General features: G+C 45.1%; 1 long non-coding RNA gene across 1 annotated transcript in view; it reads left to right on the top strand.

The window, feature by feature from the left end:
- The window catches only part of LOC100486765, a 32,163-nt gene extending 18,642 nt beyond the window's left edge, over positions 1 to 13,521 (top strand). Inside the window, exons 2-3 of the long non-coding RNA XR_004222868.1 lie at positions 10,442 to 10,592; positions 13,268 to 13,521. This is a non-coding gene — a long non-coding RNA (uncharacterized LOC100486765). The remainder of the gene's footprint in view (positions 1 to 10,441; positions 10,593 to 13,267) is intronic.
- Positions 13,522 to 13,991: the final 470 nt, after the last annotated feature.

Raw genomic sequence — 13,991 nt, 5'->3', positions numbered from 1 at the left:
TTTCCATTAAACAAACAGGGATATGTATAAATATATGGGGAACCTAATGCCCCACAGACTGACCCCCAATAATCACTGCCGGGGTTTTTCTCACATTATTCGCTGTGTTTTTACTTACTAATTGCTGTGTTTCTGTTTCCTTCCATATAACAACAGTTTTGACCGTCTGCAACAATGGCATCAAGACTCTGCGACAGTTTCCTTGACTGTGTCCTTGACTGCGTGCGGGGTCTCTGCACGCGTCTCGGCTACAGCAAGAAGGTGAGATAACAGATTTACACCCGTCTCTGCACTCTCAGCTTTTAGCAGCTTTTATTCTTTTCTACTTCTACAATGTTTAATGTGTATATGAGCCGGAATGAGCTTCCCAGGATCCTTTATGGCCAAGAATACGCACTATGGGGCCGATTCACTAAAGTGCGATAAAACGTGCGCTATTTATAGCGTGCGTTAAAAATTTTATCGCGTCTTAATTTTCGCGACTTTTCGCACGATTCACTATAAGCATACTTGCGCTATTTTACGCGCGATATTGCATGCGTTATTTAACTCGCGATGACTATTTTCAAGCGGTTTTTGACAGTACATGCGCTAAATAACGCACGTGAATAGTCGCCGCATATGAATAGTAGCTTATAAATAGTGTATATAAATAGTAGCCACTAGTGATGAGCGAATGTGTTCTGGTTCTCTTTGGTGATAAATTAGCAAATCTTTCGAAAGATCCACGAAACGGCAAAAATGTTGTGCGGGCAAAAAAATTGTTGCCCCCGACTATTATTTTTTGACGCCTGTGTCAATTTTTGGACGTGCGGTGAATTTTTGCGTGGCAAATTTTTTTCATGCGTTTTGCCATTGGCAGATTGTTTTGCGAAACGCATGACAAAATTTGCATCGGAAAAATTCGCCGCACGTCCGAAAATTCGCTGCGAATCCATGCCTGGCGAAACATTTCATCACTTGTAGCCGCATATAAATAGTCGTGCGAATGAACGCACGCCATGTTAGCTATACACGCCAATACTTTCGGAAAATTACTGTATTAAAGATGACCATTTCTCTGCAAACTGGCGGCTGTGTCACTCTGGGGGAAACACAGACTTCAATAAATTACACTGCAAAGTCCATTTTTATTTACTGTACTTTTCTATAATTATCGCCTGCCTGAAGTAGGTGTTAATTTTCGCACAGACTAATGCAATATTTTGCGCGCCTGTTTGTGAATCATGCGTTAGTTTTGTTCTCAGCGCGAAAATTAACGCATGTAAGTAATGTGGCGACTTAACGCACGCGATAATACTATGGTGAATCGTGCGCTATTTGTTTGCGTCTTTTTTAACGCAAAAAAGCGTGCGATAAATTTTAGCGCACTTTAGTGAATCAGGACCTATGTGCGCCGTTCTCTTTAACCCTTCCATTACCTTAATTGCATATGGAAATTGGGATTCAGCTTCAGTTCGGTATTCGCCCGAAGCTTTTAAAAAGGATTCGGTGCCTCCCTAATATAAATCCCAGAAGCCTCCCTGGGTCCCTGAACTGTTATTCTTCAATCCATACTGTGCGGCATCAGTCCAACCCTTTCTTTTTCTCTTCCCTTCGTATTTATCTAGTGAGATGTAGAGATAAACGTGTAACAGTTGCAGCCGCCTCATACTTGGTGGCACCGTTTGCTTTATTTGTATAAAGAACTAACGGGTTTTTTTTCTCCTTTTTAGACTGAAAAATGCCCTAAATGGGAAGCAGTCCTCTACGTAAGTAGGAAACAACAGATATAAATGTTTGTGAGTAAATGAGCTGCTGGATCAGGGTGTGTGTGTAGGTTACTGAGCGGTTCCGGGGGGGCTGCAGGCATTGCATCAGTAGTTACTGAGGGGCTTATTATTAGTTTATCATCAGTAATAGATGATAAGGCGCGGCGGGTGAGGGATCTACGGGCGACTTAGCGATGCGTATGCCTTTCCCAGTGTGGGAGTGCGACAGATAAAATCATTTGTATCATTGTCCTTTGTGTCAGTCTGTATGTTAAATGGCCATTCCAAGTTTTCCAAAACTAATAATGTCCTTTTTGTTTGTTTTTTTAGGTCGTTGAGGATGAATCAATAACTTTCATCCCTACGAGGATAATTAAATAGGTTTAGGTTAATAGGTTAGGTTAGGAAATAAAAAAATAAAAAAAAAGAAAAAATACCAAAAAAAAAATAAAAAAATAGGTTAGGAAATTAGAAAAAAAGGGTTAGGTTAGGAAATTAAAAAAAAAAAAAAAAAAATTAGAAAAAATATTTTTATAAAAAAAAAAAAAAAAAATAGGTTAGGAAATTAGAAAAAAAATATTTTATAAAAAAAACAAAAACAAAAAAAAATGGGTTAGGAAATTAGAAAAAAAAAAAAAAGGTTAGGAAATTAGAAAAAAAAAATAGGTTAGGAAATTAGAAAAAAAATATTTTTATAAAAAAGAAAAAAAAATAGGTTAGGAAATTAGAAAAAACTAAAAAAAATAGCTTAAGAAATTAGAAAAAACAAAAAAAAATAGGTTAGGAAATTAGAAAAAAAATATTTTTATAGAAAAAAAAAAATAGGTTAGGAAATTAGAAAAAAAAAAAAAAAAAGGTTAAAAAATTAGAAAAAAAAAAAGGTTAGGAAATTAGAAAAAAAATAGGTTAGGAAATTAGAAAAAAAATATTTTTATAAAAAACAAAAAAAAAATAGGTTAGGAAATTAGAAAAACAAAAAAAAATAGGTTAGGAAATTAGAAAAAACAAAAAAAATAGGTTAGGAAATTAGAAAAAACAAAAAAAAAATAGGTTAGGAAATTAGAAAAAGCAAAAAAAAAATAGGTTAGGAAATTAAAAAAACGGAAAAAAAATAGGTTAGGAAATTAGAAAAAACAAAAAAAAATAGGTTAGGAAATTAGAAAAAATATTTTATAAAAAAACAAAAAAAATAGGTTAGGAAATTAGAAAAGCAAAAAAATAGGTTAGGAAATTAGAAAAAAAATAGGTTAGGAAATTAGAAAAAAAATAGGTTAGGAATTAGAAAAAATATATTTTTATAAAAAAAACAAAAAAATATAGGTTAGGAAGTTAAAAAATAAAATAAAAAAATCAAGAGGCTCAGCGGAGACAAGAACCAAGAAGTTGAGAGGCTCAGCGGGGCCCCTGCTGTGTGGGTTGGTGTGGGAGGCTCAGCAGGGGCCCCGCTGACAGAAGACAACAAAACAATAAAAACAACAAATAACAAACATCCCTGTGTGTGTGTGAGTCTCTCAGGCTGAATCCCATCTCACAAATAGCAATAGCATTTTACTCCCGTATATACTCCTGTATAACAACACTTTTTCACCCCCCTCGGCTTCTACTCTAGTCCCTCCAGAGCCCCCTCTAGCTGCCCCATTCCCGCTCCTGCTGCCCCCGCCAACCCCGGACCCCCCAGGTACCTGCGCCCGCACTAGCTCCTCCCTCGCGCCGCGCTCTGCCCCACAAGTCACGCGCCCCTGCATGTCAAGTAAAGCTGAGGGGGGAACAGAGCGGGGCTACATGATACAATGCTAAAAAGCCTTGTGTGGGAAAGTGCTTTATGATACATTCATATCACCAAAAGTGGATGGGGTAGGCCATACCCCCCAACTGTCCCGCTTTCCACGGAACTGTCCCGGTTTTAATAGCGCATCCCGCTGTCCCGGATAGTTCAATGAATGTACCACATTTCCATAATAGATCTGTCTATGGGGCAATTGGGGCACTGTCTATGGGGTCAATTGGGGGAACTTTCAATTGGGGGTACTGTTTATGTGGGCACTTTCTATAGGGGTACTGACTATGGGGCAATTGGGGGCACTGTGTATGGGGGGCACTGTGTATGGGGGTACTGTGTATGGGGGTACTGTGTATGGGGGCAATTGGGGGCACTGTGTATGGGGGGGTTGGGTCTATAGGGGCACTGTGTATGGGGGGTACTGTCTATGGGGGCAATTGGGGGCACTGTAAATGGGGGGGCAAAACTGGTACATAGTTATAACTGACTGCCTTCTCTCTATATTTGTATTTTATACGTAGGAGTTGCTATATTGTACAGTATGAGGGTATAGCACATTAGTGTCTGATCCCACCATTTCAACTATATAAAAGGAGTATTTTTAAAAAATAAATAAATAAATGGGGTGTGGTAATTGGGGCGGGGCCACAAAGGTGGGCGTGGTCAAAAATTGTCCGTCTTCATTTTTCAAACGTTGGGAGGTATGGGGTAGGCATAAATACAACTCACGGGGCCCGGCAGCGGCTAAAATATGTCGGGGGGGGGGGGGGGAGAGAGAAACTGTATTTGCAGGGGGTAGAACTGCTGAAGCGCTATGGGAGTGTCAGTACAGAAATGCAATACATTTCAGCAAACAGAGTTTATCGCTTTGAATGAAGTCACTTAATGATAAAGGGGGATTCTTACATATAAAAGCTGACCCCATGCAGTGCTGGAGACATGCTGAGCTTTCCCTGATTTCCAACAGCCCCCCCCCCCCCAGCCTTTATATTTCAATGGGAAATGGCGGCTCTGCAGTCTCGGCACGTTTCCACCCTACACCCTCCCCAGAACATTCTCGGCCCAAAAGCACCGGCTCTGTCCTGAATTTACTTTCAAAATCTGGGCTTTTGCAGAAAGGACTTTTTAGCGATGCGGCCCCCCTGGACCCCCTCAGGCGCTGTAAAGGTAAGTGCCGGGGGGGCATCGGAGGGGCCGCCTTGGGGGGCACATACTACACATGGGGGGGGCCCGGCGGGGATCAGGTCTGGGCCAGCAGGACCCACCAGGTTTATTCCCAGACCCCGGACAGACTCGGTGTGGCACATACATTCTGTGTGACATTAGTGCCCATAAAATGCCCCGAGGCCGCCCCTGTGGGTGTCCCCCTCTGCGCATGCACGAATGCGCCCCCCAGTGCGCATGCGCGAACGCGCTTTTTTAAACTCCCATAGGGAGCAGTGGGGAGAGGTCCCGACTGCTCCGTATGGGAGCAAAATTTTAAAATTTTCTTGCGGCGGGGCGGCATGCCGCCCCTAAACTTCTGCCGCCCTAGGCCCGGGCCTTTGTGGCCTTTCCACAAATCCGGGCCTGCATACAAATAGTATTTACACTATGCAACTGTCATATAGAGTGAATAGTGCATTGCACAAACCCCTACGCACCAACTCACCCACTAGTGTTATTCAAAAGCAAATCCCAATGTGCTACTGAGTAATAATAACTACAATTGGCACAAGGGAACCCTATTTGCCCCCCTGTTGGGTAAAATGGCTGTTCCCTTGTGCATATGCTCATTCCTATTGGATATTAAATATATGCCTGCAGGGGGCCCATATTAATACCCTGCAGGCACTTTGTATGCTGAGTGGGGAGTAGAGCGGGGGCAGAATAGGTGTAGGGGGTACAGCTAATAGAAAGCAGTGTTATTTTCAGGAGAAGTAGAGAGAGGTTGGGGGGGCTATTGTAAGAGTACTTTGTGGGTAGGAGGAAACACAATGCTATAAATGTAGGGGGGGCACACAGAGCAAACACGTCGGGGCCATTAGTAACAATTATTCACATACAGGGGAATGTAGAGCAACAGGCAGGTATTAGGGGTTAGGGTTCCCCCCTCTGCCGGCTTCTATCTTGCCACCTGTTTGGTTCTGACCCAGACAGCCCGGTTTCAGTAGGGCTGTTCCATTCAGAACTGCCTGCCCAGTGTCCCAGTTTGGTAAATTGGGCAGAATTCTCCCAGATTGATCCCCATGCCCTAGCCCCGCCCCCGCGATGTCAGTGGCCCAAACCCTGACGCCAACTGGTGACAAAGACCCTGCCGCCCCCCCTGGCCCAGGAGCGGGGCCCCCCAAGGTGAACTTTCCCTTCTGTCAACCCGTCCGATGTCGCTGCACACCCTGGGCATGTAGCAGGGCCCCAAGGGCCTGGGGCTACCGGGATTTCCCACAGTGGCCGGCGGGCCAGTCCGAACCTGTTCCCAATTAACTATTGGTTTCCCAGTAAGGGGTTCTTATGTCATTTGTTCCATTCCCAGTCAGTTTTATGGCTAAATCCCCCCAGTGGGACTATTTTGCCATGTGTGTGGGTTTTAGTGAGTTCGCTAGCGGCAGTGCCAGTAACTGTTATTGGGATGGAGGCGTGGCTACAAACCAACCCCCCCGCCGGGAGAGGCGGAGCCAAATCAGTGGGACTTTACCTTAGGGAAGGATTTCATAATCAGTTTATTTGGGTGCCTAAATTAATTTGAGCTTTTTGCCGCCCCTGGTAACTGGGGCGCTTCTGCCGCCTGAGGCGAGTTTCTCAACTCACCTAATGGCAGAAGCGCCCTTGGGGGCTGTCTCTGTGGGGGGTGCGGGGCTGTCTCTGAGGGGGGGGCTGGGCTGTCTCTGGGGGCGGGGCTGTGTGGAGCTTTTCTGGGGGCGGGGCTGTCTCTGGGCGGAGCGGGCTGTGTGTGACTGTCTCTGGGGGGGCTGTGCGGAGCTGTCTCTTGGGGGGGGCTGTGCGGGGCTGTCTCTGGGGGGGCTGTGCAGAGCTGTCTATTGGGGGGGCTGTGCGGAACTGTCTCTTGGGGGGGCTGTGCGGAGCTGTCTCTGGGGGGGCTGTGCGGGGCTGTCTCTGGGGGGGCTGTGCGGGGCTGTCTCTGGGGGGGCTTTGCGGGGCTGTCTCTGGGGGGGCTGTCTCTGGGGGGCTGGTGCGGGGGCTGTCTCTGGGGGGCTGGGCTGTCTCTGGGGGGGCTGTGCGGGGCTGTCTCTGGGGGGCTGTGTCTGGGGGGGCAGTATCTATTAGGGTGCAACCCCAAATCAATATTTCGTGGAGTTTGTTCTGATATAGGAGAGAAACGACATCACCTGCCTCTGAATTGTCAGCTTCATGGGAAAGGGCTGCACGTTACACAGTCCATGTAGTGGCTCCTGGGATTCCATGATTTCCTATGGGCGGCTGTGCTGTTGGGGGTACTGTGTATGGGGGCAATTGTGAGTACTGTGTATGGGGGGGTACTGTCTATGGGGGTACTGTGTATGGGGGGTACTGTCTGTAGGGATCCATAGGGTTAATTAGTCCCTATGGCTTTAAACCCTGCAGCTTCCTGGTTTTGTGCTGTTACTGGGCAAAGCCCCATGTATCAGTTTGAGTTCATATGTGTGATTATTGGTTAATAGGGAGACCCCTCCCCTGGGACACAGATATAGTGTTTAGCAGGGGGGGGTCTGCCTCTTTGGCTGCCTGTGCTCACAGGGGAAGCAGCACTGTGCTGGAGGCAGAAGAACTAGGCCCCAGTAAAGCCATGTGCCCCACAGTGTGTCAGTCACTCTGGGGAAGTCGGGGACAGGGACCCCGTGAATGAGGAGCAGTTAGAGAGCAAGTTTTGGGGGCACTTTGTAGGAAAGTGAGATAGTGAGGGAAGGAGCAGTTTGGCTCAGAGGAAAGTAGCTGTGGGAGTCCCAGACAGGCCCTGTTGCCTTAGTGTAGGGCCACGGTTTAGACCTAGGAGGCAGGTAGTTTGAACCCTGATCCAGAGTTGCCGTGGGGCCTGAGGAGTGGGGTACCCAGCTGCCTGTTCCACAGAGTGGGCAACTGAACCGGTGGCACTGATCCTGCCCGGGCTCAAGGGGAGTTGGGGGGAGCGGGTGTGCCCCCTCTCTGTGCTGTCCTCAGAGACTGCTATGCTAACTGATGTGTGAGTATATTGCATAACCCTGCAAGTTGCTTGTTGCTGAAAATAAACCAGTTCTACTGTTCAACTGCAAGAACCTTCTGGCGCCCATTTGTTATTCTGCACTGCACACAGCTACAGTGAGTTGTAGTTGCACTACACCCTAGCTCCGTTTGGTTACTTCCACATAGCGAAGGTCCATCCTGAAGGACTGAGTCACGTGTACCCCATGCTCTAGACCTATCTAGTCGTGCTATTGGCTTGTTACAGCCAAGAAAGGGTTACATGTCTATGGGGGCAATTGGGTTTACTGTGTATGGGGGGTATTGTCTATGGGGGCAATTGGGGGTACTGTGTATGGGGGCAATTGTGAGTACTGTGTATGGGGGTTACTGTCTATGGGGGCATTTGGGGGGGTACTTTGTATGGGGGTTACTGTCTATGGGGGCACTGTGTATGGGGGCAATTGTGAGTACTGTGTATGGGGGATACTGTCTATGGGGGCAATTGGGGGTACTGTGTAGGGGGTACTGTCTATGGGGGCAATTGTGGAAACTGTGTATGGGGTAATTGGGGGCATTGTCTATTGGGTCAATTGGGGGCTACTGTCTATGGGGGCAATGGGGGGCACTGTGAATGGGGGTTACTGTCTATGGGGGGCAGTGTGTATGGGGGGTACTAACTGACTAACTGGGTTATAACTGACTGCCTTCTCTCTATATTTGTATTTTATATGTAGGAGTTGCTATATTGTTTTCCTTAGGTAGTACAGTATGAGGGTATAGCACATTAGTGTCTGATCCCGCCATTTCAACTATATAAAAGGAGTATTTTTAGAAAAAAATGGGGTGTGGTAATTGGGGCGGGGCCACAAAAGCTACTGTGTATGTTTTCGTTTTTCAAATGTTGGGAGGTAGGATTTAATCATTTGGCAGTAATCTAATAATATAAATAGCCTGTGCGTACCCCAAGGGAGAGGCGCCATTGGGCACAATAATGGTCTGTGCCGCGGGAGGGGCACCCCCTATGGCCGGATTAGGGTATTCCCAGCCTAATTCCCGGCCACACTCCTACCAGATATCCGGCTGCTGACTGAGTTACATGTGGCCGTATTGGCCTAGGTACGGGCAGCTTTATATGGGGAGCAATACAGGTCTCTCCTGTCTCTTCAGATAAGGGCTTAAATACGTGAGTTGGGTGAGCATGGTGTTCATGACAAATTGTTGTGTGTTTGTTACCCACAATGCCAGCCTAACAGCGGGCACCCACGAAATAGCAGGGGCCATGCAACTGTGTGTGTAAATCCCGCGTAGCTAGTGGCAGCAGCGCTTCTTAGTCATTGTAGGTGTGAATGGCATCATTTGTGGCGCATCGATGCTCCCACCCCCAGAAATGCATCCGTATTCATAAAGCACCAACATATCCGCAGCGCTGTACAGTACATGGGTGTATACATTGTACATGCAGATCCCAAACAAACAACAACCATTAACCAGGGAAAGAGGGCCCTGTGTGCTCACAATCTAAAATGGCTTTTGCATTGGATTCAGGGAGCAGGGAGTGTGTATAGGCAAGTAACTTTGTAAATACTCTTGTCATACATGAACCCTAAGGTTGTATACATTTGCTGGAGCGCTATATACATTGTGTGTGTGTTTTTCCATAAATGTAGTCACTGGGTTTTTAGTGTTTTTATTTATATTTTTTTTTAGCTTTGCACTGCTTTCTCCATACATACACTGTACTAACATTGCATATTACCGTATATACTCGAGTATAAGCCGAGTTTTTCAGCCCTAAAAATGTGCTTAAAAAGTAAGCATCGGCTTATACTCGGGTATATATGGTAAAACTCGGGTATATGCGCTCAAACTACAGGCAATACAGTAGTTGCCCGTGGCCGGCCGTAAGCGGCGTGTATACGCGGTACGATGCGCATCGTGCCGCTGCACATAGGGAGAGGAGCCGCTATGAGGAGCACCCCGGAGCCCCCCCCTCCCTGGACCCCCCCTGGACGACTGTGGCACCGTTCGGCAGGAATAAGCAGCATGTGTAGTCACTGGTAACATTCACAGGGACAACTTGCTTATATATGTGGTTTGAGTGGTGTGCGACACTTGCATAGCATTCATCTGTACCATGCATAATGAATATAATACTATTTAAAGCCTAGACTGGGTTCTTCATACATTATTGGACACAGCGAGTGGTGCGGGACACAGTGTGTTAAAAAAGAAGCCTTTCTGTCTCTCTCTAAAGATTACTTTCCTTGGCAGGACTGTGATGTTTTATTATGGATAAAGACTAAAAACATAAGCATGTGGCCATTAGAGTCCTGCTGGGCTCCTAGTTTCTTTTAGCACAACATTTGTGGTGTCTGTAAAATGCGTAATCTATCTCTGTTCAGCGTTTTCCTCTTGGTGAGCCATTCACACTTACAGTCCTGAGGCATTTTGTTCTGGAGATGGGATGTTTAAATTGAGCCATGAAAATATTTATTGTGATACAGCAATTTACTGTATTTAAAGTATACAGAAATGCCATATTTAGTTATGGGATTAAAGATTTTGTATACCGGTATATGGATGCTTTTCATGCTGCACCATTGAGGGGCTTATACTTGAGTCAATACGTTTTTCCAGTTTTCTTAGGTAAAATTAGGTACCTCGGCTTATATTCGGATCGGCTTATACTCGAGTATATACGCTATCTGCTTTACTCTTCTGCTAGCCACATGGCTGCTAGGCTGTTCCTAACTAGAACTCTTTGGTCTTTCAGGGTGAAGTATTGTACCGCGTGAGGTGGAAGGGACTCTGAAGGGGACACCTGGGAGCCCGAAGCCCATCTTGATGACTGTAAGGAAGTCCTGCTTGAATTTCGGAGGAAACAGGCCGAAAACAAACAGAAACCTGTCAAGAAGGAAATGCCGGTAATTAGACATCTAAGCAGCACCAATTAATATTGCTTATTAGCATCATCTCTTACCCGCAGTGGGACCCAATCAGTTCTCCTGCACATCACTTTGGCAAAGCCTGGCTGTGCGAGTCATGCAAATGCATTTGCTGCCACATTCATCCATTCTCTGGAACTCCATTGGTTTTACCCTTTCCTACTTTTTGCCTTAGGGCAGTGGGTGATTTGTGACAAAAAGCTTCTTTCAATTTCTTAAAATAAATGTAAAAATTAAACATTGTAATAAAACTTGTAAACATTTAGGGCTATTTATTATTATTAACATTTATTTATAAAGCGCCAACATATCCCACAGCGCTGTACAATAAGTGGGTTTCATACATTGGGCATACAGAGTAACATATAAAGCAATCAGTAACCGATACAGGGGGGGAAGGGAGCCCTGCCCAAAAGAGCTTACACTCTACAAGGAGTAACATATAAAGCAATCAATAACCGATACAGGAGGGGAAGGGAGCCCTGCCCAAAAGAGCTTACACTCTACAAGGAGTAACATATAAAGCAATCAGTAACCGATACAAGAGGGGAAGGGAGCCCTGCCCAAAAGAGCTTACAATCTACAAGGAGTAACATATAAAGCAATCAGTAACCGATACAAGAGGGGAAGGGAGCCCTGCCCAAAAGAGCTTACACTCTACAAGGAGTAACATATAAAGCAATCAGTAACCGATACAAGAGGGGAAGGGAGCCCTGCCCAAAAGAGCTTACAATCTACAAGGAGTAACATATAAAGCAATCAGTAACCGATACAAGAGGGGAAGGGAGCCCTGCCCAAAAGAGCTTACACTCTACAAGGAGTAACATATAAAGCAATCAGTAACCGATACAAGAGGGGAAGGGAGCCCTGCCCAAAAGAGCTTACACTCTACAAGGAGTAACATATAAAGCAATCAATAACCGATACAGGAGGGGAAGGGAGCCCTGCCCAAAAGAGCTTACACTCTACAAGGAGTAACATATAAAGTAATCAATAACCGATACAGGAGGGGAAGAGAGCCCTGCCCAAAAGAGCTTACAATCTACAAATGGCAACAGAGGGGGCATATTAACAGCTACTGCTATCCTAGTGAGAAAAGTCTGTCTGTCACTGCTCCATGTTGCTTTCAGTTGGGCGATTTCAATTCAATCAAAATTGGTGCCGGGGGACTGGGGAGTTTGAGCTCTGTTTTCTTTTTTTTGCCAAAGAACCGCAGGAATCACACATGGCTGTGCCCTACTGACCATAGGCTTGTAGTTTGGCCCTGTCCTATAATGCCATTTTTCATTCAAATGAACTCCTTATTGTTCTATGGTTTTTTTGTCTGATATCTCTTTGTTGGAATGATACTCTTCCTGCACTAATATATACTGGAGCATGTCTTTCTGCCTGCCCCTTCCCTTAATCCTCACTTCCATTTTGGATGAAAACTTTGTTTTGTCAGCTCTTTATTCTCCCCAATCTCTTTTTAGCAGCAGAAATGATCTCCAAGTGATCTCTTTGAGGCAGATTCTGAGAGTGAGCAGAGTGACCAAAAGGCCGACTCCCCTCCGCAAACGAAGAAAAAATCCAGAGAGGAAGATGAAGAATTAGCACTTGAAGAGATGAAAAAGAAAAAAATCCAAGTCTGGTAAATCTAAGGCAAAATCTAAGGCAGAAGCAGAGCTGTCTGATAGCTCATCCCCAGACCTAAAACCAAAGAAGAAACTATCAGAAAGCAAGGAAGATTTAAGTAACAAAAAGCAAAAGAAGGATGATCTCAAAGAGTTAAAAAAGGCAAAGAAAGAAGATGTAAAAGACCTAAAGGTCAAGGGAAAAGATGAATTAAGAGACAAACAGCAGAAGAAGGACAAAGTGAAGGACTGTGACCCCCCAGATTATGCCAGGCAGGTTTCTGAAGAGCTTTCCCATTCCATTAGTGTGAGTTCAGCCATTTTAACAGAGGAGAAAAAACAACCCATAGAGGAGCGAGAGGAAAAAGAACCAATTCAGGATCTGCCAGAGGGAAAGCCGAGCGAGTTACCCGGTATGGAAGAGGAGGAGGATGACGACGACAATGAGGAGATAAAAGTTAAAGAAGAAGAAGAGAGAGGTGAGGAAAGGAAGGGCCTGTGTGACGAGCTGCAGAGTGAGAAAAAGAGCAGAAACAGCAGGAACCTTTGAGAAGGTAAAAGAGCTTTCTGTATTGGAAAGGCTGCACCTCTTCCTGCTCCGTTTCAGAAGGGCTCGCGAGCAAGCACGGAAGGGAAAGCAGCCCGTGGGCTCTGTATCTGAGGGATGCCTAAATGTCTCCCTGTTATTCCCTAGTTACACATTTATTCTTCTTCTACCAGATATTAATGTGCTATGCTCTATACATCCTTTGTGCTATCATTCCTTAAACATTTGTTAAATGGTTTATATTTCCTTTTTGCATCAAATAGGGGTCACTGACCCCTTTCAGACCTTCTCCTATTCAACTCCCAATCTCTCGTTCAACCCGCTGCCTGGTTGCCGGGGTAAATTAGACCTTAGCAGCCTGACACCTGAGAGAGTTGTTAAACTGTAGAGCTGCTGAACAAAAACCTAAAATATTGAAGTGTTTCCTTATCTTTCAGTTGCAATGAAATATATATTTACGAGTGCACTTGGTAACTGCCTGATTTAATTCCTAGGAAAAAGAAGGTAGAAAAACAGACACAGGAAAAGAGAAAACCAGGAAGAAACAGGAGTCTGAAAAGAAGGGAAAAAAGAACAGAAGGGGGTAAAGAGTGAGTGTGCTTGGATTTGCTGAAATCTATATTTATTCCTACATATAGTTGTTAGTGCCCTGCACAACACAGAAATCCCTGATATCCCTATCTCTGTAATCTGTTTATTCAAAAAAGTAGGAATAAATCCCATGTTTATATGCTGAAATCCAGCTGCAAAGCAGTTCTTCTCTTTCTGCATCATTTGTAATCCTGACAGGGGAGGAGGGACTAAAACACTGATGTTATAAATTGTAGCAACTTCTCCCCAGCTTACAGACAGCATGCAGGAACTACATAACCCACAATGCATTGCACTGGGATGTTCCTTTCCTTATTGACATTACGTGTGCAGCAGGGGATTGTGGGATTGGGGAAAGGTAGGCTGAGGACAGCCGACTACTGCTACATTTTATTTGGGTCTCACAGTAGTCGGCCCAATCAGCAGGGGAACAGGGGGCGGGATTTAGGGAAATGTTCCAAACCGTATTATTACATTAAAAGTCATGAAAAGTCTGCGTGTTGTTTAACTGATTGTATATTGCAAAGTTGCTTGAGATTATGTTTACTTTTCAAAAAGCTTAAATTGTGTTTGGGTGGAGTTCCCCTTTAATCTATTTTCTGTGCATTATGGATGTCTGTCAGGTTG

This window comes from Xenopus tropicalis, chromosome 5, assembly GCF_000004195.4.
Source record: "Xenopus tropicalis strain Nigerian chromosome 5, UCB_Xtro_10.0, whole genome shotgun sequence".
In the NCBI taxonomy this organism is placed as follows: domain Eukaryota; kingdom Metazoa; phylum Chordata; class Amphibia; order Anura; family Pipidae; genus Xenopus; species Xenopus tropicalis.
This window is presented reverse-complemented; position numbering and strand designations above follow the sequence as displayed.